This window comes from Rhinatrema bivittatum, chromosome 1, assembly GCF_901001135.1.
Source record: "Rhinatrema bivittatum chromosome 1, aRhiBiv1.1, whole genome shotgun sequence".
In the NCBI taxonomy this organism is placed as follows: Eukaryota; Metazoa; Chordata; class Amphibia; order Gymnophiona; family Rhinatrematidae; genus Rhinatrema; species Rhinatrema bivittatum.
The window spans coordinates 414376989-414396117 of NC_042615.1; the positions used below are offsets into that span (position 1 = coordinate 414376989).

Below are 19129 nucleotides of genomic sequence, written 5' to 3' on the forward strand. Positions count from 1 at the left end.
CCTATCACACTTAATTTGTAACCTATCATTAAAATCATCCATTGTACCCGAAGACTGTAAGGTGGCCAATGTAACCCTGATATTTAAAAACAGCTCCAGGGGTGATCCAGAAAACTATAGACCAGTGACCTGACTTCAGTGCCGGGAAAAATTGTGGAAACTGTTATAAAGCAAAATTGCTTACCTTGTAATAGGTGTTATCCCAGGACAGCAGGATGTAGTCCTCACATATGGGTGACTTCACTGACGGAGCACTAGTGCGGGAAAACTTTCTGTCAAAGTTTCTAGAAACTTTTGACTGGCCCTGTGAGGCCACTGAGCATGCCCAGCATGCCATGATATTCTCTGCCACAGGGGTCTCTCTTTAGTCTCGTATGTAGCAATAAGCTTTAGCAAAAATAAAATAATAATAATATACCCAACTCCGTTCAAAAGCCAGGCCGCTAGACAAAAGCGATCTGTTTAGTCAAAAGATACGGGACCCTGCCGGAGCAGGCGCAGAAGATGGTCGAGATGAAGGGGCCCATCCATCGCCAGGTTTACCAGATCCACGAACCACGGTCTGTGGGGCCATTCAGGAGCCACCAGGATGACCGGCCCTTTGTGAAGTTTATTCTTCGGAGAACTTTGCCCACGAGAGGCCAGGGAGGAAACGCGTACAGGAGGACGTCGTGGGGCCAGGGGAGAGCCAGAGCATCCACTCCCTCCAGCGGCTGAAGAATCTGTTGGCTTTGGCATTGCTCAAGGTTGCCATGAGGTCTAAGTGAGGGGGACCCCACCTGCTGATGATCAGATCCATCGCTCCGTCCGAGAGCTCCCACTCGCCCGGATCAAGACGCTGGCGACTCAGGAAATCGGCTTGCACATTCTCCTTGCCCACTATGTGGGAGGCTGCGAGGTACTCTAGGTGACGCTCCGCCCAGGCAAAGAGCCGACTGGCTTCCAGGGCCACCAGGCGACTCCAGGTGCCCCCTTGGCGATTGATATAAGCTACCGTGGTGGAGTTGTCGGAAAGAACTCTTACTGCCTTGCCGCGGAGTAGAGGGAGAAAAACTTGGAGAGCCAGACGGACCGCCCGGGCCTCCAGGCGATTTATGTGCCAGCGGGATTGGACTGGTAACCAGTATCTCTGCGTGGTCTGTGACTAGCAGAACTTTCCTCAGCCAGAAAGACTGGCATCCATCGTGACTATAATCCACTGTGGAGTCTGAAGGGGCATCCCCCTCAGAAGGTGCGGCAGCGATAGCCACCACTGTATGTTGGTGACGGTAGAGTCCGAAAGCGGGAGAATCGTCTGAAACTGTTCAGATACCGTATGCCAGCGGGATAGCAAAGCTCTCTGTAATGGTCGCAAATACGCAAAAGCCCAGGAAACCAGGTCGATGGTGGAAGCCATGGTCCCCATCACCTAGAGGTAGTCCCACACCATAGGAAGCGGGAGCAAGAGAAGGTTACTCACTTGATCCATAAGCTTGAGGGCCTGAGCATGTGGCAGGAACACCTTGCCGACCCTGGTATTGAAGCGTGCCCCCAGAAATTCCAACACCTGGGACGGCTGTAAGTTGCTTTGGGGGAAATTGACTATCCACCCGAGTAAGGTAAGGAGACCAAGGACCCGTTCGACTGCCTGTTGACAGAGAATCTCCGACTTGGCCCGCACGAGCCAGTCGTCCAGGTAAGGATGGACCAGGACTCCTTCTCGTCAGAGGGCAGCCGCCACCACCACCATAACTTTGGTGAAAGTGCGCGGCACGGTGGCTAGGCCGAATGGCAGCGCCCGGAACTGAAAATGCTGGTCCAGGATGTGGAAGCGAAGGTACCTCTGATGCTCATGACGAATCGGGATGTGTAAGTAAGCCTCCGTCAAGTCAAGAGAGGCCAGATATTCGCCAGAGTGAACAGCCGCTATCACCGCCCTCAGGGTCTCCATCCGAAAACGTGGCACCTTGAGGGCCCTGTTGACTCTTGAGGTCCAAAATGGGACGGAAGGAATTGTCCTTTTTCGGCACTACGAAGTAAATGGAAAACTGGCCGGTGCCAAGTTCATCCACCGGGACTGGGACAATGGCCCCCAGTCCCTGGAGCCTGGTGAGAGTTTAATCCACAGCAGCCCGCTTCAGACGTCCGCAAGGAGAAACTACGTGCAGATCCAGCAGATCGAGCAAATTCTAAAGCGTAACCATTTCTTATAATCTCGAGGACCCACTAGCCTGACGTAATTTTGGCCCATTCCTTGTAAAACAGAGAGAGACGACTACAGAGGTTGGGAACGGAGGAATGAGCCAGCCAAATCTCATTGGGAAGCCGGCCTGGGCATGGAGCACTGAGGAGCCCCATCTCGGAAGGACCAGCGGCCTCAAAAGGACTGAAACCAAGATTATGATCTGGAGGGATAACCTCTAGTCGAGGCACCTCGCGCCCGAACATTATATCTATGCTGGCCCCTGAAGTGGGAATGAGAAGGAACAAAAGCTCTTGACTGTTTCGGATGGTCTTCAGGCACCTTATGAACCTTGTTCTCACCCAAGGAATTAATAAGCTGCTCAAGGTCCTCGCCGAAGAGCAACTTACCCTTAAAAGGCAGAGTGCCCAATCGAGACTTGGAAGACGGATCCGCCGACCAAGTGCGTAACCAGAGGAGTCGTCTGGCCGAGATCGCCGAAACCATCACCTTTGCCTGGACGCGGAGGAGGTCATACAGAGCATCCGCCCCATATGCTATGGTGCCTTCCAACCGTTCAGCCTGCTCCGCCTCTGCAGACGGGAGGTCCTGGGTGCTGAGTAATTGTTGGACCCACCTAAGGCTTGCATGAGACTGCATGCAGACTGCTGCAGATCATCGCTCGAACTCCCAGGGCCAGAACTTCGAAGATACGTTTGAGATGGAATTCAAGCTTGCGATCCTGCACATCCTTCAGGTCCGTGGCTCCCACCACTGGGTTGGTGGTGTGCTTGGTAACAGCGGAGACTGAAGAATCCACCGTGGGAATTTTCAGCATTTCTAGACAGTCCTCAGGGAGAGGATAGAGCTTGTCCATGGCTCTCCCTACGCGAAGCCCCGCTTCGGGAGCTTCCCATTCCCAGAGAAGCAGCAACTTGTGCATAGGATGGAAAGGAAAAGCGCAGGCGGGAGCCCTAAGTCCCGCCAGGACTGGGTCCATATGCGCAGGCAGCGCGGCAGTAAGAGTATCCGCCGTGGGCCCCTCGATCCCTAGCTCCTGATGAACAAAGGGAATGAGGGGCTTCAGTTCTTCCCTCTGAAATAAGCATAGCACCCGGGGGTCATCCCCTTCTAGGGGGCAGGCGTCTCTGCCAAATCTGCATCTGGATCCTGGACCGGAGCCACCAGAGAAGCCGGTGGGTCCAGGGTGGGGAGGAGGGGCACCACCCATACCCCTGTGGATCTGGAGCTACGGGGGCGAGGGGAGGGGGTATCCGAGGAATCTTGGAAGGGAGAGGACCTGAGGGAGGGTCCTCCTCCTCCTGCAAGCTGGCCAAATAAGATTTGTGCATTAAAAGCACAAACTCAGAGGAAAAATGTGGCCTGGACTTGCCGGAGGGGAGGTCAGGGACCACATCCTGGGGCCACACGGGGCTTAAATCGGGGGGGGGGGGGGGGGACACGGACACGACACCCAACAAAATTGAATCCTCTCCCTCCTGCAGCCCCGAATCGGGGGCTGCTGAGACTCCCAAGATGGCCACAATTCCCGCGGTTTGCCGACCCGGGAACAGCCTGGCCATGCGGGGGGAGGATCGACCCCGGGTTTGAATCTTAGTCGCTGCCGGGGAGGGGGCCCTCCCCACCCGGCAGACATCCAGAGCAAAGTCCCTCACGCAAAAGGCACGACGAGGGCTCTCCACGAACGAGGCAGCAGTGAGAACGCAGCATACTCTGTGAAGAGAAACCGCGAGCAGGGAGAAATCAACTGGGCTGTGCTGACGAGAGGAGCAGGTGCAGCAGATCAAACCCTGCTCGCTCCTCACCAAAATATTCTCGGCTGCCAACTAATAGAAATAAAGTGCCAGGAATTTAAAAGTAGGCTTTTTTTTTTTTTTTTTTTACTTCACACAGGGGAATGGCACATCCCTGAAGGCACTGCTGGGGAAAGAGACGCCCCGGAGCAAAGGCACCCAGTTAGGGGGGGGGAGTGACTGGACCACCAGTTTCACCCCACAGTAGGATCATTGGGAAAGGGGCCTAGGCTACGTAACGCAAGGGGTAAGCCCCTCTAGGCCCCGCAAGAGCAGGGAGACAGTGCTGTCTCCTGTGAAGAAAAAAAATAATAATAATAATTCTCTGATTAACAGACAAAATAATAGTACTTGCTTGATCCTGATAAAGAGAGGAGGACGATAACCCACAGAGAAAGGGCTAACTAGTAAAGATCAGGGAACCGCAGGGTGAGCTGTCGCATCTGCTGGAGACAGACCAATACTGAAGGGCTGCAGGGTAGGTTCTGTCCTGATATAGCATACCCTTTCAGTTTTGGTCTGTCTCCATCTGCTGGACAGGAGGCTCAACCCACAGTCTGGACTGATCCGGGTACGTACAGGGAACGGAGCTTTTCCTCATGTAATTTTAAACTCTCCTTCCAAAATCTGAAGCAATCCCCACAGGGAGATGCACATCCACCATCTGCAGGAGACTGAGAATACTGGCAGGCTGGCATCACTGCAAGAGTATATATACTGTGATGTCAGCTTGCTCCATCTCCATCTGCTGGAAGGGAAGCATGACCTACTGGTCCTGAGTCCATCTGTCTACATGCTAGGAAATATCCACACCTGTTGTACATTCTCAACCTTTGCAGCTGCACCTTTCCTTTTTTTCTATTTTCTTCATTTTATCAAAGGTTTCCTTTTGAAAGTTTAGTGTTTGAGCTGTAGATTTACATATTGTCCCCCTTTCAGTCATCAGTTTAAATTTCATCATGTTACAATCACTATTGTCAGGTGGACCCACCACTGTTACCTCTCTCACCAAATCCTGTGTTCCACTAAGAATTAGATCTAAAATAGCATCTTCTCGCGTTGGTTCCTCATTCCATTCAAAAACTCTTCTCCTGTTACATTTATTCAGTCAATATTAGGGTAATTGAAATCTCCCATTATAGCATTGCCAAATTGGTTAACTTTTCATCATGTCTCATCGTTTTGGCCAGGTGGACAGCAGTATACCCTTATCACTATACTCTTCCCCAACACACATGGGATTTCTACCCATAAAAGATTCTACTGTGCATTTAGTCTTTTGTATGATCTTTATCCTGTTGGACTTCATGCCATCCCAAACAAAGCGCCACGCTCCCACCAATTTGATTCTCCCTATGAATGAGATATAATTTGTACTCTGGTATAGCACTGTCCCATTAGTTATCCTCCGTCCACCTGGACTCAGATGCCGCTTATGTCTATCTCATCATTCACTGCTATACACTAACTCTTCCAACTTATTTGTTTGACTTCTGGCATTACAGAAATTTCAAAGTGTATTTTTGTTTGTATTAACAACCTGCAAAGCAAATACAATAAGTCAAAAAAACAAAAAAGAGTGGAGTTTGTCTAAATGAAAATATAGACAATAGGCATTTCAGATACCAGGTGGAAAAAGAACCAATAAAACTGATACCAGAGGGAAAGAATATATCAAAATGACAAGACATATCGAACCAGTGGTGGAGTGACATTATATGGCAAGAATGGCAGGATCCAATAAGACATTCTTCAGGAAAACTGCACTACAGAATCTCTATGGATAGAAAATTACATGCATAACAAGGAAGAGTATAACAGAAGAGGTGACCTAACAGATCCCTTGACTAGGATGATGGGATAGTTGAAATGCTAACAGATTAGACAAGTCATTAAAGGTGAAAATGAATAATTGGAGGTTTTAATTATCTTAATATAGATTAAGTGAATATTTCATCAGGGCCTACTATAGAGATAAAGTTTCTAATACTCTATATGACTGCTTCTTGGAGCAGCTGGTCCTGGAACCATATCATTCTGTTTTGCTGAAGCACTGTTTAAATTTTGATATTTCACGGTGAGAGTGTCCTGTCCCTCCAGAGGCAGAGCTACATGGGAAACACATATGTGTTGGGAACATATCTAAGTGAATTTGCCTACTTTAAATACTTCAATAATTAGAATAGTTCCTGTTCATTGTACACCGACGTGATATCTTTGATGAGCGGCGGTATATAAAAAACTATAAATAAATAAATAAAATAAATAGAATGATATGTATGATGGCATAAATTTGGTTTCTTCACTGGACTTACTTTTGGATGCATTTTTTAAAGCATGTTTTCTCATTTGGGACTAACTTTACACCATCTCTCCTTTTGAATCCATTAAGCTGGAACCAACAAGACAGGAGCTACTTTATATCTAGTTTTCAGTGGAATGCAAGACCTGATGCAAAAGGTAACAATGGTGGTGCCACCTGGCAATAATGATCATAATGCAATCTAACTGCCAGAGAGAAGACAGAAAATAAAACTAGCCAAAAGCGCTAGTCACAAAATGATGGGCTGATTCAGCCTCCGCATGTAGACACCATGGCTCAAAGTGTCCTTACTTTTGGCATAGCAGAGCATGTCTCTCCTCTGTGCTGCTCCTTGCTTGGCTGTTCTGTCTCACAGGATACTGGGCAGGCACTACCATGCTAAATTGCTAGACCCTAGGCAGCTCACAGAGGCAGGGGCATGTCTAATGAGTGTGACACAGGATATTCCTGTGCTTTCAGGGTCATTACTATGCATACATCCTGAGTCAGCAACTGTCTGTTTATTGCCACTATACTGCTGTTTCTGTGCACACATGGGCATGTCAGCCTACTTTCCAGGAAGCGCTCACATGTACATTATGGATTCGAAATGACACCATCACAGTCATCAGTAACCCACCTAGCAAGTCCTGAAAATTTGAATATGGCTAGGACAAAGTTAGAGGCACACAGCCATCTCTCATAAGCCTTTTCTCTCAAGAAAGAATATTTTAAAAAATGCCAAGTATATCAAAAGCAAGAAGACTGAGGAAGTCTTTTGAACCACTAGAAAACTGGAAGTGAAAGGGGCACTAAGGGAGGATAAAGCTATCACAGAAAAAGTAAATGTAATATTTGCTTTAGATTTCACTGTAGATAGTAGAGCACAGTATCTCACTCACATTAAAATCATTCTATACAGTGGCATTACGATATCCTCAGTTTTGTTCTCCATTCCCTGCCAAATAATTCCTAACATTCTATTTGTTGTTTTAACTGCTGCAGCACACTGAGCTCAAGATCTCAACGTATTGTCCACGACACCAAGTTCCTTTTCTTGGATGGTAACTCAATACTGAACCCAGCATTGTGTACCAAACAAACTGAAATTTAATCTTACCTGTTAATATCCTCCGCCGAAAACAGAGAACATACCTCTTTTCCCTTGTGGCATGTCCAGCTATAAGACGCATGGCCTTAGGCAGCAGACAGTAACCTTGCCAATAAAAAGGACAACTGTCCTACCCAAATTTGAAATAGCACAAAGGAGACAAGAGAGAATCCCCTGATTCACTATGTGTTTTCTTATTCAATTGGTTTATAATTTTTTTTTTCACAGTGGTCAACCCAGGTCGCATGTACCTGAAACCTGATAAAGTAAATCTAATTCCTATTACTCCCAGGGATAGCAAAAGCATTCCCAGGTGGGTCTTGGACTGGTCTAGCAGGACTCAAAGAAAGGAAATTAGCAGGTAGGATTAAATGTCACCCAACGTATCTTCCTGCTACACCAGTCTTTACATATGGGAAATACCGAAGCTGCTACTCATCTAGGTAGGAGGAAGACAGTGCTGCTCCAAGGACGTTACATAGAAACATAGAAATGACGGCAGAAGACCAAATGGCCCATCCAGTCTGCCCAGCAAGCTTTCATAGTTATTTTTCTCATACTTATCTGTTACTCTGACCACGGAGGTCAGGGCCCTTTTTAGTAACTTTTTGGTTCTAATTTCCTTCCACCCCCGCCAAGTGATGAAGAGAGTAGTGCTGGAGCTGCAATGTGAAGTATCAAGCCTAATTGGTTAGGGGTAGTAACCGCCGAAATAAGCAAGCTACTCCCCACGCTTATTTGGTTGGTTGTCTGATTATAAACCCTTTTTTTCTTCATTCCCCCCTGTCGTTGAAGCAGTGAGCTGCACTGTATATGATTTCAAAGTGAAGTATCAGGCTTGATTGGTTCAGGGTAGTAACCGCCGCAATAAGAAGCTACTCCCACACTTATTTGTTTGCCCAGCCTGTGCAATTTAGTCCTTGGTTGGTTGTTTGAATAAAAATCCTCTTTTCTTCATCCCCCCTGCCATTGAAGCAGAGAGCTGCTTGGATATGCATTGAAAGTGAAGTATCAGGCTAATTTGGTTTGGGGTAGTAACTGCCATAACAAGCAAGCTACTCCCACGCTTATTTGTGAATGCAGATCCTTTTTCCCACATTTCCTCTTGCCGTTGAAGCATTGAGCAAAGTTAGAGTCGCATTAACCGTGTGTATGTTTATTGAATAAGGGTAGTAGCCATCATTCCCGTAAGCCACCCCCATGCCTCTTGTCTTCATTTCATTCACATCCTCAAGACTTTATGGATCCACAGTTTTTATCCCATGCCTTTTTGAAATCCTTCACAGTTTTGGCCTTCACCACTTCTTCCAGAAGGGCGTTCCAGGCATCCACAACCCTCTCCGTGAAGAAATATTTCACGACATTGGTTCTGAGTCTTCCTCCCTGGAGTTTTAAATCATGACCCCTGGTTCTGCTGATTTTTTTCCCCAACGGAAAATGTTTGTTGTTGACTTTGGATCATTAAAACCTTTCAAGTATCTGAAAGACTGTATCATATCACCCCTGTTCCTCCTTTCTTCCAGGGTATACATATTTAGATTCTTCAATCTCTCCTCATAAGTCATTCGATGAAGGCCCTCAACCTTTTTGATCACCTTTCTCTGGACCGCCTCCATCCTATCTCTGTCCCTTCTGAGATACGGTCTCCAGAACGGAACACAGTACTACAGGTGAGGCCTCACCAAGGACCTGTACAAGGGGATAATCACGTCCCTTTTCTTACTCGTTATTCCTCTCTCTCTATGCAGCCCAGCATTCTTCTGGCTTTAGCTATCGCCTTGTCGCATTGTTTCACTGACTTCAGATCTTTAGACACTATCACCCCAAGTTCTCTCTTCTGCTCTGTGCACATCAGCCCTTCACCCCCCATCAAATACATTTCTTTCGAATTTCCACACCCCATATGCATGACTCTGCACTTCTTGGCATTGAATCTCAGCTGCCATTTCTTCGACCAGTCTTCCAGCTTCCTTAAATCCAGTCTCATTCTCTCCACTCCTTCCGGCGTGTCCACTCTATTGCAGATCATCTGCAAATAGACAAACCTTACCTTCTATCCCATCGCGATGTCGCTCACGAAGATATTGAACAGGACCGGTCCCAACACCGACCCTTGCGGCACTCCGCTCATCACTGCTCTCTCTTCCAAGTAAGTTCCATTTACCATCACATATTGTCTTCTGTCCTTCAACCAGTTTGCTATCCATGCCACCACCTTGGCACTCACTCCCATGCTTCTCGTTTTATGCCTCCTGTGCGGAACCATATCAAAAGTTTGCTAGAATCCAAGTAGATGACATCAAGTGCTCTTCCTTGATCCAATTCCTTAGTCACTGTAGTTACCAGCCTCCTCTCTGCACCCACATCTTGTGAAGAGGGACCAACGTCGCTCTTCTCCAATCACTCGGCACCACTCCCATTTCCAGGGATCTATTGAACAGGTCACACAGCGGAGCCGCCAGCACATCTCTGAGCTCCTTCAGTTTCCTGGGATTAACATCATCAGGCCCCATGGTTTTCTCCACTTTCAGTTTTCCTAGCTCTTCCCATACATTCTCTTCCGTAAATGAAGTTTCATCCATTCCACTCCCCTCCAGTTTCTTGTTAACTAGCAACGGTCCTTCTCCGGGGTCTTCTTTAGTGAACACCGAACTGAAGTATTCATTTAAAATTACTGCCATTTCTTTATTTGTCACCACCCATTGATCCTTTTCACCTTTCAATTTCACTATACCACTTTGGACTTTTTCCTTTCATTGATGTATCTGAAAAAAGTGTTGTCACCTCACTTTACCTCTTTGGCAATCCTTTCTTCCGCTTGACTTCTCGCTTTCTTGATTACTTTCTTTGTCTCCCTCAATTTTATCAGATATTCTTCCTTGTGATCCTCCCTTTGGGATCTTTTTTATTTCTTAAATGCTGTTCTTTTATCTTTTAGTTTATCAGCCACCTCCTTTGTGAACCAGATAGGTTTCATTCTTTTCTTGCTTTTCTTTATTTTTCTTACATGTATATTAGTCGCTTCAATTATTGCTCCTTTTAGTTTGGCCCACTGTTGTTCCACATCTCTCATTTTCTCCCATCCTTCTAGTTCTTCCTTTAGGTACTTCCCCATTTCAACAAAGTCTGTTTTTGAAACACAAAACCCTGGTCTTTGTGCCACTTCTCTGTAACGTATTAGTGATATGAAACTATACCGTTTGATGATCACTGGTGCTGAGGTGGGCACCCACCCCAACATTAGAGACATTATTTCCATTAGTGAGCACTAAATCGAATGTAGCTCCCTCCTTCGTCGGCTCCATTACCATTTGTTTGAACAGAGCCACTTGCAGGGCATCCACTATCTCTCTATTACTGTTAGATTCGCAGAAGTGATTCTCCAGTTTACATCTGGTAGATTAAAATATCCAACAATCACCACTTTGCCCTTCTTACTCATCTATTGGATGTTTTCAATCAGATCTCTGTCTAGTACTTCTATTTGATTTGGAGGCCTGTAAACCATGCCAATAAAAACAGATGCCCCATCAACTTTTTTTTAGGACGTCCATAAAGCTTCTTCTTTGCCCCATTTTCCCTGCAGCTCGGATGCTTGGATATTGTTTTTGACATAAAGAGCCACTCCTCCCCCTTTTCTGTCATCTCTGTCCTTCCTTATCCCAATCATGTGAATCCGTGAACCACGTTTCCGTGATAAGGCAGCATCTGCCTTGGCCTATAGGTCCAATCTGTAACTTTTAGTAAAGGAATGCAAGGAGGACTAGGTAGCTGTCCTACAAACATCTTCTGGGTTCACCACCACCACCTCTGCTCAAGATAGAGTTTGAGCTCTAGTGCAGTGGTTCTCAATCTTTTTTCTATCAGGACACACTTGAGAGATGACACTCACATGGCACACTGAACACCTGACCATCATTGGACTAAATATAAACATATACTCTGCATCCACAGGAATCTTCCACTTCCTAACAATGAGACAAGAGTAGAACTAAGACATATCCCTGTACAACTCAACATACAAAAAAGATATTCGGATTCTGGTTTCATTTTTTTTTTTTTATCATCTCAATAACAGCATCACAAACTCCCTTCTCCTTCAAGGTGCATTGTAAAATACAAAACCTGGGGGGAAAAAACCCACTCTCTACATGTTTATCAAAGTTACCATACTGAATCAGCATATCATATTGAGAAAATAAAATAAGACAGATACAGATAGACAGACCTACTTTCACCTAATACAGAATAAAATACCACAAATTACAAATGCGGAAACAAAAACTAGAATGGAAACGCCAAGACCTTCTGCACGCAGTGCAAAACTTGAGAACTAGAAACAGAAATGTTTCCTCCTACACTAAGCAAAGTTCAAAGATAGAAGAAATGCATATTCTCAAAACTGACATATTATGGCTCTTGTACCCCGTCCCCTCCATGTCCCCATCACCCCTCACTTCTTCCAACTCCACAATCATCCCTTCACATGCTCATATCCCTGTCCAACAATTCTGACACCCCCACCTCTGCATCCTCTTCCCCGAGCCTCCTCTCTGCCCTGCTCAACTTTTCCTGCCCTTCCCTACCCAGCATACCTCTGATCATCTCTTTCCCACCCCTTCCTGCTTAGCATCCCCTGACCTTCCCCTTTCCCCCAATCCAGCAGGCTCCATACCTCCATCTCTCCTCCCTGCCCAGCATCCCCCAACCCCTCCCTTCCTCTACCTCTCCCTACCCAACCTCCTTTCCACCACCCATTCCTACCCAGCAGACTCCTGACTCCATATCTCCCAAGGCCTTTCTGCCCAGCACATTTCCCACTCCTCCTGGCTACCTGCCAGCATAAAAGCCTTCAGTTCAATCCAGAGACTCCCTCCCACTTTACCAGTAGCAGATGAGGGCAAGAAACATTGAGGAGCTGAAGAAGATGAGGCAGCAGCAGTGGAGGTCTGCAATGGACCTATACAGCACTCACCTCATGCTCCTGCTTTAATATCCAAGCCCCATGGAGAAAGAGAGCATCAGCAGCCTCATTGCCAGGCCAGGCAGAGGAAGATAAAGTTGACATCCTGCTGGGCCCATATGAACAGTTGGTGATATCTCATTCTGATCTGGGTGAAAGAAAAGGAAACCACCTCCCACTGGACCAGGAAAAGGAGAAGAAAGCAAGAGTAGCTTCCTGTCATACCCAATGAAGGAGAAATCAGCTAACTCCTGTCCAAACTGATGAAGAAACAGCAGCTGGATCTGCGACACACTTTCCATGACCTCGCATCAGACTAGTATTGGACCCTGCCATGACCCATGCGTACTGGGAAGACAAAGGAGCTTCCATCAGTAGCCTTATCAGACCTGCATATCATGGTCTCCTCAGCCAATACAAATTTATCAGAATTATGAGAGCAGGACAATGATCTATTCTCATCAGCCTCTTGCCCATCAGAGGCCAGGGTAGGAATGCATATAGGAGGATATCCTTTGGCCAAGATTTTATCAGGTCGTCTATTCTGCTGGAACCTAGTTCCTTCCATCAGCTGACGAATCTATCCACTTTGGTATTTGCTTGTGTTATCATTAAATCCTGACAGTGGCCCACTTTTGCTTACTATCACCTAAAGTACCTCCTAGCTGAGTTCCCCATTCTCCAGGGTCTAGACCAGGAGTGGCCAACTCCAGTCCTCGAGAGCCACAAACAGGCCAGATTTTCAGGATATCCAAAATGAATATGCATGAGATAGATTTGCATACAATGGAGGCCCTCAAAGCTATTCTTTCTGTGCAATTTATTAGCCATTGGTTCCAAGGATAGAACATACAATAAAGGTGATAAAGAACATCCCTGTCTGGTACCCCAATACAACAAATTGCTCATAGTAACTTAGCCCAACTCAATAAATTTTCTCAAAACCCACATTTTTCCAAAATCCACATAAATATGTCCACTCCATGCTGATGAACACTTTTTCTGAGTCTAAGCTAACCGATTTACCCCCGCTATTCCAATCATCCTGACCTTAAATTGTCAAAATTGCCTTTAAAAGATTAGCATAGGAAAGACGGCCTCTAATAAAACCAGACTGATCTGAAGACACAATGGTTTGTTTGCAAGACTTTATTAACCCAATTTGCAAGAAGCACTGCCAGAATCTTAATGTCTTGATTGAGCATTCAGTTCTGCCCATAGAATGCACAATTCATGTCTTAGCCTAGGGTCCATTAAATTTACATGCTTCCTTTTGATTTGCATTATTTTATGTGTAAGGTCCAAAACAGCACTAATGCTTTTCTTTACCTTCCCTGAATAACCTTTGTGCCCTCCTCAATCCCCCTTAACCCCCCTTCCCCCATTATGCCAGCATCCATAGCTGCCCCCCCCCCCCTTCTTGTAAATATTAACTGCAATATCTGGGTCTACGTGTAAATATTAATCTGCAATGTTTGATTCTTCTAATGTTTTGATAACTTCCTTCTTCACCCCTTCTCCAAGTTTGCCTTCGACCTGTTCAATATAATTTTCCCTTTTTGTTACAAGTTACATGTAAACCGATATGATGTTACGACGAATACTGGTATTAAAAAAACATTAAATAAATAAATAAATGTCCTCTGAGGACTTTCACTGCATTCCAATATGTCATGGCATCAATATCTGGGGTACCATTCTCTTGCTGATATTCTTTCCATTTATCTCAAAAAAAAAATTTTTTATCACAATAATTTTTATTAAACTATCAGAGTTTGGACAACAGTAGCAGCATAAACAACAACACTCCCAGAGCAGCTGGGCCATATGTAGGACCTCCAGAGTAGGTACATAAAATGACACAAAACATTCCATTTTAAGTTCAACCCTCTGAAGGACATTGCAAAAAACACAAAAAGGCACTGTCATTAACACAAACTCTGTATTCTTTCTTATGCAAACCCCCACTCAAACCCATACACCAGACACACAGCCATACAACCATCCCTCCTTCCGCCCCCCAGTTCCGTTCCCCCCCCCCCATCCCACCCAGGAGACTAGGGCAGTATTCAACCCATAAGTAGGCAAACTCAAATAGTAAGACTCAATAAGATAAAGAGCAGGCTAACCCGGTCACCAGTCCAAAGTACAGCCAGTGGTAAGTAGAGTATTTTGCATAGCTGATGGCATCTGCTCGAAAAAATTGTTCCAGCAAGCACAGTAGTCTTTGTCCAGTTTGCGGTGGCCATTAAAGTCTAATTCAAAAACAATTTTAAATCTTTGTCATGGATGACATTCTCCATTACCTCAGGTACAAACTTAGATTGTAAGCCCTCTGGGGATAGGGAAATACCTACAGTACCTGAATGTAAACAGATGTGATATCTCAGATCGAATGTCGGTATATAAAAATAAATAAATTCTCCATTGCACTCTCCTACTTCCTTTATCTGCTAATTGTACTTGGAATGATATAGAATGATCTGAATAGGGGACATCAACTTTATCACTGGCTACAATCTTATCAAACCACGCTTCCGAAATAAGGATATTATCCAGTCTGGAGTATACATGGAACATATGAGTAAAATGAAAATTCCTTACCTTCCACATGTAAATTCCTCCAGGAATCCAAGAGATGTAGTACCTGTGACAAAAAATCCACTCCAATATCTGCTTGATTTTTTTTTTTGGGGGGGGGGGGCGGGCAATAAGTGTCACCCTTTAATTCCCCCCGGAGAGAGTCCCATTCACAATTAATACCATGCTTCTTTAAGCTGGGTGCAAAACAAAGGCCTCTGTGGGCACCCAGATTCCTTGTAGGATGGGTCCTCTTCCACCTTGTCCTTCCCCCTTGGCCCCAGAAATCTTAAGTGCAGCCAAATCATTGGTAATCAAAGCAGATAGCTCTCTACAAAACAACCTCACTACAGAGGGCACTTGCTTTTCAGAGGAACATTCCCCTTCTTCAGGAGAATCTAAGAGGATAAAATCATCAGAATCTTCCTTTGACAGGCAGCCTTCAAATGATTCCTGTGTAAAAATCTAAACAGAGAAGCCTGAAATCTTTAGGATGGTTCTAGGCCACTTTTGAGGGGGTTCCCTGCAATCTCCAAAATGATAAGGGCTGGGCAAAAGGGGAACAGGCTCCATATCAAGCTTTTGCATAGCACAGAATGCCTGATGCATAAGCAGCACAAATTCAAGAGAAAAAGCTTCTAATGGTAAAGCAAGGGATTCCCTTGAGAATCATGCGGGGCTATATCCAACACAGAACAGGTTTTAGTATCCAGTTTCCCTGCTGAACAGGAATCTGAAGGGAATGAATCTATGCAAGATCTGGAGGCTATCTGCCTCTGACAAGACTAAGCCCAGACCTGTTCCCACAGCTGCCCCTCTTAGTTTCTCCCTGCACCTCCCAAAAGGAGATCATGGCAACAACCTCCTGCGTTGCTTGCTCCATGTACCAACTGCAAATGGGACAGAGGAAGCCTGCTACTGTAGGGAGCCATCTCGTGCCACAGGCTGCACACCTGTGGCTTCTGTGGCTGCCATAATTTTTTTTTTGGCACCTCCACTCAAGTGGTACATTTGCCCCAAGTTCAGGATATTACTGACATTGAACTTCAAGCTTCAGCACACATGGGGGGGGGCCTTACGTAAAATATTTTAAGCTTTAATGGGGCATCACTATGTGCCTATTAAGCAATCCTTGTTCAAAGTGTGAAAAGAATGCTTTATGGCCTGTGGGGTTTTTTTTCTGTAACGCCAATGGAATTTGTATGTTGATAGTATTTGTTATGCCTAAAAACTGTTTAAATAAAAAGTTTAAAAAAAAGTGGGACTTTGCCGGAAATATGAAAGGGGATGGCTTTACCCTAAGTGAGCTACCATGGCTTCCCCTCCTGCTGCGGAGCAGGCAGAAACACTTCCCCTGAATCACAACCCCAATTTTCCCATTTCCCATTGGGTAAAGAGGCATTACCATCATATCCAAGCCAGATAGCTGTGCTCAGGGCTGGAACATCACAGCACTTCCTCTTTCACCTCCTTCTTTCTTTTATACAAACTTTATGCCCAAAAGCAAAAGCCAGAGGGAAACCGGGTCAGGCGGGAGAGAGGCTCCAGCTCCACTCTGCTATTCCCAACAGGTCCTCTTTCCTAAGAAAAATGGGAACCCCCTGCCAGACCCCTAAGAGGATCAAGGCCAAGGTAAAAACTCAAATAGAATTAAGTTTGTTTTTTTCTTCTGGGAGGGGACTTCTACTGGGAGAAGCAATCCCTAAGAACTGTTGTCCCAGGAGCCAGTAGGCTCAACCAGGCCCCTAAGAGTTCATTAGTAGTTGTCCTCAATAGGGCACACAACTGCTGGAGACAGACTACTAGCAACTGCCTGAGGCTACACCTCCCTTGCAGCCAACTATGTCTTCTCAAGTGAAAAGAGATGTGTCCTCTGTCTCTGACAGCTGTAGAGGGATAATTCTGTAAGAACTGATCTAGCAGGAAGATACAGAAGGATTATTTTTATACTTATGTGCAATATTTTGCACATATCCAAATTAAATTTCATCTGCCATTTAGAAGCCAAGTTCTCAGTCTGACTACCATCAAGCTAAGGTGAGATAACAGTACAAAATTTCAGCTTTGTGACTTTCTTCACTCCAAATGATGTCAAATCTTCACCAAGGTGTACTGTGCTGTTCGTACATCTCACTCTACATGCTAAACTACCACCACCTCACCCTATTAGATGGCCCTCCTATAGAAATATAAATACTTCACTACTATGAGGGCCTTGTAGATAGTCTCAAAGTCTCTCACTCTCTCTCTCTCCTTAGCGCAAGATGTGAAAAATAGGGATTATCGCAGGGTGCGCTAAGTTTACCGCGCTGCGCGATACTACAGAGAGGAAACGGTAAGTTACCAGTGGTGCAGTAATCCTAAAATTTCCCTAAACACGCCCCTTTTTCTTAACATGGGCGTTATCAATGCGTTAACTCATTTTGATGAATCTAGGGGTAAGTTTGTACCTGAGGCAATAGAAGGTAAAGTGACAAATTGTTGACCAGGTGCAACTGTTAGGAAAGTGATGCCAAAAAGAGTACATCCTTTTCCCTGTCAAAACACACCTCTTTCCCCTTTTCTGTCCCTCTCATTCCCCCAGCTCCTTTTGCTCTCCTTCTGGCTCTCTCAACTGTTTGAAGTGTTTTGACTGATCTAGGAGAGTGAGATAAATTAAAGATAAGTATTCTTATTTTACTGAATATGTTTTTCACACAGCCAAAAAAAAAAAAGGAACTTTTGGCAAACTCTTCCAAAGTTCATAATCAAAGTTATAACTTCTTGCTCTTGGTTATTTTCAGCAAGTGCTTGCATGCCAAGCCATTGAAAAGAGTTTGCAGTCTCCAAAAAAATATCAAAACAGGATATTTATATGCTGTATATGAAACTGCAATTTATTACGCATAGCTAAAGTTATCAATAAAATGACTATGTATTTTTAATTTTGTATTTATTTATTGTACACAGTCTAGATTGTCTACAGATTGATGGTATATAAAACAAACTATTTCCATTCTCTCCTGGAACTTTCATCAAAAAACTTTTACGAAAAATTTTTTTTGCTTAAATGCTTTGTATATGGTCATCTTATTGGTAACTACATCTGGCTTTGAATAAATATATGCCGTTTAATATGTAACTAATAAATATTCTGTTTTGGAATGCCTGCAGACTGTAAAATTATTCACTTCCTCATACAATACTGAAATGTATTATGGTAATGGAAGCAAGTCAGCTAGTAATCTCAACCAATCCACAATGTAGTACCATATTAACAAGTTTAATCTAAAGAGACAGCCAGTTTTTTTACTTGGAAAATTCTGTACATTTGACAAAACTGGATCTACTAAAACAGTATTAAACATCAAAATAACCAGAAATGTTCTAGTAAATCTGTAGTGCCAGCACAGAGTCCCTGCTTTAGTCTTTAGCCTTCATGCTTTTAAATAATCAAACACTAAGGGACAAATGTACTAAGTATTTTCCCAATAGGCACAAAAAGTTTGCCCCATTGACAAATATGGAATAAATGCCTTTGTAGCCTAAAATGTGAAGAACCCTTTAGCACAACAGACTCAAATGTAACGATAACTCAGAAAGCAGTAACAGACATATTAGTATGGGTTTTATCTACTTTGAATTTTGTTGTACCCAGCTTTCACTGAATTTCAGAAAGTAAAGGCAGGATAAAATCTGCAAAACAAAACTAACTATACATTGCTTTTACAACTTACAACATATACTAAGTCTATATTTAATTAATTTAGAACACAAGCATTATTTATATCATTTTGAAGGACAAAAACTGAAAGCTGTCAATCAAGAAAACTGTAAGCATAATCATCTCAGATCAACTCAAGGTAGCCAATGTAATAAAGCAAAAAGATGCTCTATTGTACGAGTATGATCAGAAGGAAAAGGTAAACAATATTTCTTTTGTATAGGTCACTAGTGAGAGCCCACTTTGAGTAATGTATTCAATATTCGAGGTCTAAGAAAGCTATAGCTGCATCAGGTGTTCATGAAGGCTGGGGTAAAGTGATCACATGAAGTGATCCCAGTTACTACCCTAACATCAAAGATCACAAGTGGCTAGATGTTTGGCAAAAGCCTTACTAGTTTTGTGGATTTTTAGCCAGACTTGGGAGGTAAGAGATAGCGTTTGGATCAAATATGGGATTTACAAGAACCAGAAAGGAAGACAAGGACAGTGAAG

General features: G+C 44.4%; 1 protein-coding gene across 5 annotated transcripts in view; it reads right to left on the minus strand.

Annotated features, from left to right (window-relative positions):
• PCGF3 (polycomb group ring finger 3) overlaps nucleotides 1–19129 on the minus strand; it is a 533880-nt gene that overhangs the window by 513410 nt on the left and 1341 nt on the right. The gene's annotated exons all lie outside the window — the stretch shown is intronic.